Here is a 9,758-nt window from a genome sequence, read left to right on the forward strand (position 1 = left end):
CATCTCAACATGTAAAAAAATTCAAAACAATCAAAATCCTTCCATTTTTTTTGGAAATTCAACAAACTTTACATTTCTTCTTCTTCTTAATTTTTTTTCAATAATTTGGAGCTTTTTTGTTCAACAATGACCAATATCATTATTTCGTTAAGAAGATACATTAAATATTCAGATACACCAAACTTGCGGAATATAACTCAGACACATAATGCCCTATTCATAAAATCTTATATTCAGATACATGAAGATTTAACTCTAGATCAGTGATAAAAAAATTTAAAATTTTAAAATTTCTTTCCTTTTTTTTCCGAGCATTAAAAATCTTTTTCCATAAATATATGTAGTCTTAACTCAGATATATGTGTACTTTATCAAATACATAAACTCTTAAATAGATGTATGTGTATATTTTGACCACAGTCTCTCCTCCTCTCCCCTTTGTCTCTGTTCTCTATAGCCATTGAATGTCGGCTCCGGCGAAAACTCCACCAAACCAGTGAGAGGACGTTCTTCATGCCATGACATTCACGGACTAAAACTTTACTTGATCAAATCACCGAGGGGGCATTTTGTCGGTCATGACGTTAACAAACGAAAATTTTAATGGACCTTGTTGCTTGCCTTGGATTATTCTGCTGGGCATGACTGCTGTTTTAAGAATACATGGGAGGGAAAGAAGAGAATATGTCTTAATGGATTCTATTATTTTGTGTCCATTTGCTTCTAAATCCTATAGGTCTAGGAAATGATTACTCTTCCTTTTGATCATAGATGTAATTATTTTTAGAAGGTGTCAGACCTATAGTGACTTTGTGTCGTCCTCAACCATTCTTGAATTGCTTCTACCCTTATAATTATTACTCAATTAACTAGATTTGATAACCATGAGGTTTTCGAAGGAAACATCTTCTACGTTCACTGACAATATTTTTTTCTCCTTCGAATTCCTCAACGAATTCTCAGCAATGACTATTTTTGAGTGCTTTTTTTCCCACAGAGAGATGAGACACTTTCGGGTGAGGGAGGGAAGGGATTAAGACAGAGAGTGAGCTGATTTGGAGTGAAATAGTAAATTAGGGAGATGTATGTGGGATTGATTTGGATTAAAGGTTGATTTATGGGATAAATTACCATGTGATTTATTATTCTAGGCTATTTTTCAGAGAGTAGTGTATCTCAATTCAATTATGATAGAAAATTCTTATATAATGGGATGTTAAGTAATTATTTGAAAGTGTAGACAATATTAGTATATATGGTATGCATTGGTATGTATGTATGTTTAGTTAGATAGTTTAGCCTATATATATTGTATAATAGTGTGTATACACCTATAATTCTTTCTTATAAAATATATATATATATATATATATATATATATATATATATATATATATATATATATATATATACTACTTAGAGGATTCATAAAATCCTGTCAAACAACAATGTATTTTCTCCAGTACTCTATTGTTCATCAATTTCATTTTCTCCCAACACTCCATAAATTAAAAAATATTAATAAAACGCTCCATTAGGACAATAAAATAGTTTTCTTTATTGCAAAAATATTAAAAGTTATAGGGAGAAAATGTCACCTGTTGAAGAAATTCTCATATAGTTATCACTGACAACAATGAATAAAATTAAGGCTTTGAGATATCATACAATATGCATCGAAAGGTACTTGGATCAAATTAAAAATTGATCCGCATTGAATAAAATACGCTAAAATATATATATATATATATATATATATTAAAAGAGAAAAGAATATCAAATAAAGCACCACCAAAGAATTTTTATCTTGCTGTAATATCTAGAGATATTGGGTTAGGAATATAACTGATTCGGACAAAAGAAAGAGAAATTGATTGTTTTCTTTTTGTAGTAGGACAACTTTTTTGCCTTTTGAAAATAGATGATGAGCTACGAAGAAAAAAAGAAGATTTAATGAGGGCTAAAATGTAAGATTTTTAAAAATTTTGAATAAAAATAAAGAGTTTGTAGGTCAGGCCCGAAAGTAATTTGGCCCAAAAGAGATCAATCAAAATCAAAACAGAAAAGGAAAAAAATATCTAAAGCGTTGGAATCCTCACTATTCATGGGAGTTGTGGTAAGAGAGACAGCGCTCACAACTCGAGAGAGATCCTTCAAACTACAAATCTCCGTTAAGATCTGAGCTAGGAGATCCTCAATACCGCTGTAGTCTTGAGCTCCACTTCAACTTCAATCCAAGTTCACACCAGCTAAGATAATATTTAAGATCAGTTCTCAAAGACCCCATGTGAAAATATGTCTGAAAATACGCATATTTCCTCATTGAATCAGCTAAAACTTCATCTTTTGTGCAGAGCATAAACTTTTTTATTTCTCACTAAACGAAGCTTCACTTCACATCTAAATTCAAATTATTTGCTTCTCATTTCAGGTCTGTTAATCGATGGTCGTTCTACTAAGTTGAAAAGGATTAGCAGCAAATAACAAAATGGAATCGAATTTTCTAATCTTTCTCAAACTAAGTACCCCTGAACTAGTTATTTAACATGCAATTTCATTCCCTCATTAAGACTTCAACGGGCTGAATCTCATTTGAATTTAATACCAACATCAAAAATCAAGACTAAAGAAATTAATTATCTTTTTGAACTCTTTACAGATTATCGAGATAAGCCAAAAAACAGTTGAAAATTAATACCCTCTTGCAACACATATGTGCTAATTTGGTATTTTTTTTTTTAATACTCCAGACTCTCACCAGGTGCAAATACACAAATCAAATAAAATTACTTTAGACATTGATATATTCAAGAGATGTACTGTATCATCTTATCCCTTTTTAATTTTGACAATGAATGCTATTTGTATCAAGTTATAGTTGTATCAAGTCATAGTCATATATTCTGAAAATATACATCTGCTAATTTGAAATTCTTCTTATGATATGGGGAGTGCCCTTTTTGTCTATGTTAATTGCTTTTCTTCCATCACTTGAAATATTCTAAAAATGACAAAACTGAAAATCTCTTCCAAAAATAAAAAAAACTAGATTAGTAAAAAGTCAAATAATATTTTCTTTTCGAAGGAAATGTTATACTCTTAGGGATCGTTTGGTGTGATGGATAAGAAGAATTAATCTTGGGATAATTTTTAAGTGACCTTTAATCCCTTGTTTGGTTGTAAAGTCCTGGGATAAGTTATTCCTCCCTAGGGGTGGAATTATCCTGGGATAAAAATGTAAAATAACAAAAATACCCCCTTAAACTCTTTTTTATACATCACTTTTACATTCATGTATATTTATATAATTTTTAAATACATTTATAATAACATTCATAACTTTAATTAATTGTTGTTTTTATGATAATATATTTTTCTATTAAAAAATTACATTTTATAAATACAATTTCTATTTATGAATATATTATAAGTTGAATTTATTTGTCTAATTCTTATGTTTATTTATATTTTGATTTCTCTTAAAATATTCACTCCACTACTAAATAATTATATACTTTATTACTAACATAAAAATTATATTTTATATATCAATTAAAATGTAGATAACTTTAAAATGTAGATAATTTTAATAACAAAATTTCTTTTACTTTAATAAATTTAAAATGAAAGTTTTATTTTTAAGCTAAACAAGATGAAAGTTTTATTTTTAAGCAAATAAGAGGAAAAACTTATATTTAAGTTAAATAAAATGAAAATTTTATTTAAAACGAAATAAGATGAAAGTTTTATTTTTAAGTTAAATAAGATGAAAGTTTAATTTTAAAAACACGTGGCACAATTATGGAAATGCATAAATAAAAATATTTAAATTAAATAAGATGAAAATTTTATTTTAAGGAATGAATAACTAAAGCTTACAAAAAAAGTTAACTAAGATGGAGGTTTTTTCGTAAACAAACAACTTATTCTTAGAAATTATGCAATGAATATAACTTTGAATATGACCAACCAAACAAGTAATAAAAACTACTCTCTACATAACTTATCCCATCATAACTTGTATCCAAACCAAATGACCCCTTACTGATAAGAAGGATCTCAAAAACTTAATGGAGTGGACCTCCAAAGCCACATTCCATGGAGTCTCCCAACTCCCGTTCAAAAATGTACCATGGCCAAAGAGACAGTTTCTATAATAATGTAATGACCCACTAGGTTATTTTCTTTATTTTCCAGTAATTTCAGTGTTTAGAATTTTTCTGTAGCAATTTCAAGTCATTTATGATTTACTGGGACTGAGAAAGGCTCGAACAAGATTTCGAGACCGTTATCGAACTTCATAGCAAGATGAGGAGTCACAAAAGAAAGGTTCGCTCTAATGTGACGCGAATTTACGACACTTTCGACACTCAAAACATTGAATTAACATGAGTTCCAAGCATATTTTTATAAATATGATGTGTGTTTGTGTTTCATTGCAAGAAAATTAAGTCGTGCATGAGGTTGGGCTAAATTATTGAGTTTTGCTGAAATTTCACTGTAGCTATGGATTCACGAGGCCCTCCACGAGTCGTGAACCCTTATACGACCCATGGAGTTGGTCGTTAAAGTGGATGTTGTGAAAGGGATCAAACAATATCTTGTCCAAGTGAAACCCTAAAAGACCATTAATGGGCCGTGAAAGCCATTACAAATCATGAGACAAGGCCGTGAAAATGATGATTAGAAGTGCCTGCAAAATGTTAAAGTGAGTCCCCACGAGACTCACCACAGGGCATGCAAAGCACGATGGGTCATTGACATTACCCATGAAGAAGGTACTGAGAAAGCACAGGACAATCTAAGGAAAACCACACAAGGCGCTGAATGGACCGTTATGTCCTGAACGGGGCGTGAAGCTTATCCGTGGTGTTTATAACTCAGAAGAAGCTGAAGCCAAGGAAAAGACTACAAAGCACCTCTACGAGACGTGAATGTCACCACGGTCCGTGAACTATCAATGTGATCATGGCCGACTTATGTTTTTCTACTTTGTTTAGGATTTGATTTTGTATTCTATAAATACTCTATATAGAGTTTATGTTTATGTTACGCAATTTTTTTCAGTTTTTGAGCATAGAATGAGGTGTGAGAAGATATTTTCGAACAACTTTTGGGAATCAAACGTAAATACAAGTTTTCGTTCATTTCTTGATTCATTGTTCGTCGACTAATTCAGGATTTACTATTTCATAAACATAAGATTTATTATATGAATTCTACATAAATTCTTAATGCTTTACTTATTAATATGAGTAGCTAAATCTTATAACTAGGGTTGTGGGAACAATGACGAAATAACGAAGTAAGCAAACATATATGTGATTTTCGATCAACTTCCAAGCATGCATTATTGTTATCTTCGTCTTGTTTTTCTAATGACTGCATGCATTAAAACTTGTCTGTATTCACTACTTGCTCGGGAGAAGGGTAGTGATTAGTAAGAGATAATTACAACAGAAATTCGAAGTTACAAATCTTCGTTTAAGAACTTGAGCCAGGGAGGGAATAGTTTTCTGAGGTCAAAAGCAAGGGTTAGATAGACATACATTCTGAGACCGGAAGGTAAAGAGTGAAATTCATCTAATAGGGTCAGAAGTCGTTTAGATGTCCATTACTTCCTAGATTTTGCATGCCACTCATTAAGATAGATTCACTGATACGAGACGTCTACTGAGTCATATGTCATGGGGAACACAATCCTAGCTACACTCATATTGTTCAACACTTTAAGTCTATTTTACTTTATTACTACGAACATAGTTACTCGTTACTGAATTGAACAAACCCCAATTTACTTTATGCATTTTTACTTTCAGGAAATAGTGAGTATAATCAGTTGGGTTCTATATTTGATAGGGGCCGCTTTATACTTCTTAATTGGAGTCTAAGTTTGGGCGTATTAAATTTTGGAGTCGTTGTCGGAGAATACGTCTTTGAAATACTCTATTAGTAGTTATTTTGGTTTGTAGTATTCTTTCCTAATTGTATTTTTATTTCTTATTTTTGTTTGTGTAGGGTATACGTTTGTGCATGCCCAATACCAGAAGTAAGGGTGAACCACTGATCCTTTACGATCTCAAGCTACAGAAGTCAATCCGCAAGATGAATGCACAAGAGCGTGAAGCTCAATGGGTGAGAGAACTTGATGAGGCTCAAGCTAGAGACAACAATGGTAACAATGATAATTTAGGGGATGATCAGGAAGATGTGGAATATAGATTGGAACCTCAGCATCGTCATCCAGTGCCAAGAGGTAGGGGACAATAACAATCCATTGACTTTGCTTTAGACGATGATGATCCAAATGTGGATGGAGTTGCAGCCACAGGGGCTATAGTTCTTCCACCAATACCACCAAGCGTGAAGTTCACCATAACTAGCACTATGCTCCAACTTTTGAACCTAAAAGGACTATTTAAAAAAAGCAGTTGGAGATGATGTGAACTAGCATTTAATGAAATTCATCGCTACATGCAAGTCTTCTAAGATCCTTGGAGTTAGCCAAATAGCAATTTGTCTGAGATTATTTCCATTGTCATTGTTTGGGAAGGCAATCAAGTGGTTAAATGAGCTCCCGCATGATTCGATCACTAATTGGAGAAAACTGAAAGAAACATTTCTGAAATAATTCTTCCCACCTTCGAAGAAGTTGCAGATCAAAGATAAGATCAATAGGCACAAGCAGCCCCATAAAGCACTACATGGCTCATGGTTGAGATTTATCCAAAAGTTGAAGCAGTGCCTGAATCATAATCTCACAGATGATCACTTGATGGAGGGATTCTATATATCTTGCAACTTTGTGACCAAGTAGGTTTTTGATCAAGTTTGTCGTGGATCTTTCATGTCTAAGATATTTGCTGAAGCTTTAGCTATCTTGGATAAGATTTCAAAGAACAACAGGGCGTGGCAGATAAGAGATTTTGAGATAGGAGATCTGGGTTATACATTCGAGATATCGATAGAATAGAGAAAAAAAGAAGAAGAGTGAGATCAGGACATGGCCGACATCAAAATCCAAATAAATTTACTGACCAAACGTTTACTGGAGGTGCTGAAAAGGTAAATACAGTTGGGGGTGCAAACATGTATGATGATCCAAAGCTAGACTATGATGATAAAGCGAAGTATTTAAACAACCAGGGGTTTTTCAGATTTACAACTCTGGAAATTAAGGTCAAAACTTTCAGAAAGATGGATACTATGACCAGACAGGAAATTGCGATCAAGGGAGATGGAAGAATAAATACAACTTTAAGAATAATCGAAGTGGTGTGTATGTACCTCATAAGAATAAAGATCAAGTTGGGAATGGTTCTGGCAGTTTGATAATAAAAGAGATGTTGGCTAAGGTACTGTAGAAAGTAAAGTCGACTGAAGTTGGTGTCAAAGATTTGAAAGACGACATGTCCAATATGAGTCAGCTGGTGGATTCATGCTCCACTTTCATTAAACAGTTGGAGCATCAGATAGGTCAGTTATCAACGACATTGAATCAGAGAAAAAATGATACACTTCCTAGCAATACTATACAAAACCTAAGAAAAAATGAGCAATGTATGGTGATGACGACTAGGAGCAGTAATATGCTTCAATGATCAGCACCAGGGATCAACACCTACATGTATTGAGCAAGAAAAGGATGTCGAATCCAAAACTGACAAGCATGCTAGTCGTGGTGTCAATGATACTGTCCTTGTGGATGATGATGATGAGGTTCAGGAGCTAGTAGTAGAGCCAAAGCTGGCTAACAATGTAAAGGGCAAAGAGCAGGCTGACACAGAGGTAGTACAACCATTGACACCAATTCGCAAACTGCCTCCTCTATTCTCTCAAAGGTTGAAAAAGAAGGCTGAGGATGGTAAGTTCTTGAAGTTCATTGCTATGATGAAGGAACTATCCGTGAATATTCCAATGGTTGAAGAATTAGAGCAAATGCTGAGTTATGTGAAATTCATAAAGGACCACCTGGTTACAAAGAAAAGAATAGTCACTTTTGAGCCAGTTAATAACTTACACCATTGTAATGCTATTGTTATAAGGTCTTTGGTCGAAAAGAAAGAGGATCCTAGCACGTTCACCATTCTGTGCACAATTGGTGCATTCAAATTTTCTACGGCCTTGTTACTTGGGAGCTAGTATAAATCTCATGCCTCTAGCGATGTGCAGACAGTTGGGCTTAGGAGCCCCCAAACCGGCTATAATAAAGTTGTTAATGGCTGACTGATTAGTGAAGAGGACCGTGGGAATTTTCTGTGATGTGTTGATTGTCGTACTCCATTTTTCTCAAAAAGAGCTTGCAACGACGTGACAACTCTATTTTAGGATTTAAAAAAATAGAAGAGAGTCGCCACCTAACGAATTAAAGGCGTATTAGGCCACCATTCCATACTAAATTAATTTTAAAGGGTCAATTTACCAGAGTTCGGGTAAGGGTTCAAATTACCTCAAAAGGAAGGTGTTAGGCACCTTTCGAGGTTGACAAATGTGGATCCCGACCGAATCTTATAAATTATGTGAGGGTTTCAAAATATAGCAAACAAAGACTCTATTTATTCTAACTAATTAATAAATGACTAAGGTGATAGGAAATATTTAAAACAAAGAAGTAAAAAATAGAAACTAAACATCGATTAACATAAAAACATGAAAGAAAGAAATAGACAAGCGAGAAGACAGAAAATTGCACAATTAAATATAGAAGAAAAATCATTTTTATTTAATTAAACTACCCCCAAATAAATACAAACAAAATATTAAAATTTAAAGAAATAAAGATTTAATTAAACTAGATTAATTTATCCTACTCGAATCAGTGTCAGGCTTATAAACGAAAGACAAGATATATAAAGTATGCTCGAATCACTTTTTTATCATTTTCGAAGGGCCTATTTACCCTAACCTACCTAAATTCATTTATTATTATACTAAGAAGCGCTCTAAAAGAAATAATAAAACTAGCGATGGTGGAGCAACAGGGGAAGACGAGATGAAAGAGGGAGAGATGGTGAGGTTAAGTCTCGTCGGCAGAGCAGCGACGGATAAGAGAGAGAGAGGAGAAGAACGGAGGGGGAGAGAAGAGAAAGAAGAGGCGGCGGAGAGAGGGGAGAGGCGGTGGAGAGAGTATAGGGGTGGGCGGCAGTCCCTCTCTTCTTCTTGAAGAAGATGAAAATGAAAGTTAGGTTAGGGATTTAGGGTCTTTGGTATATTAAAATAGGAAAAAGATAGGGGATTTAATCTGGTTCGTTGATCAAAATGAGATGGACATTTAGGATTAAAAGTTGGAATTAGGAATTTATAATTTAGCCGCATTTAATAAAATGGACTACAATTGATAAGATTTGTACAATAAATTGGCTAGAATTGAATAAAATGACTAGGATTGAAATAAAATTGAATAGAGAGGGCTATAATTTAAATAATTTGAAAGAAAAATTGAATGAATTGCTATTTAATTAATAAAAAAATACTATACATATAAAGTGAGTAAAGAGGTAATAACTTTTCATAACAAAGAAATATATTTCACAATATTATATAATGTTATACCTAGTAAGTAAATATTTAAAATTCGAAACTTATATAAAATTATTTTGAATTAAAAATCCAAAATAATTCATAAATAATAATAATAATAATAATAATAATAATAATAGTAACAATAAGATACCAAATAAATACTTAAAAATTTGAATGTGCGAAAATCATTATTCAAAAATTAAGAATTCATAACATAATTAAATAATTATATAAAA

This window comes from Solanum dulcamara, chromosome 4 (genome assembly GCF_947179165.1).
Source record: "Solanum dulcamara chromosome 4, daSolDulc1.2, whole genome shotgun sequence".
Lineage (NCBI taxonomy): Eukaryota > Viridiplantae > Streptophyta > Magnoliopsida > Solanales > Solanaceae > Solanum > Solanum dulcamara.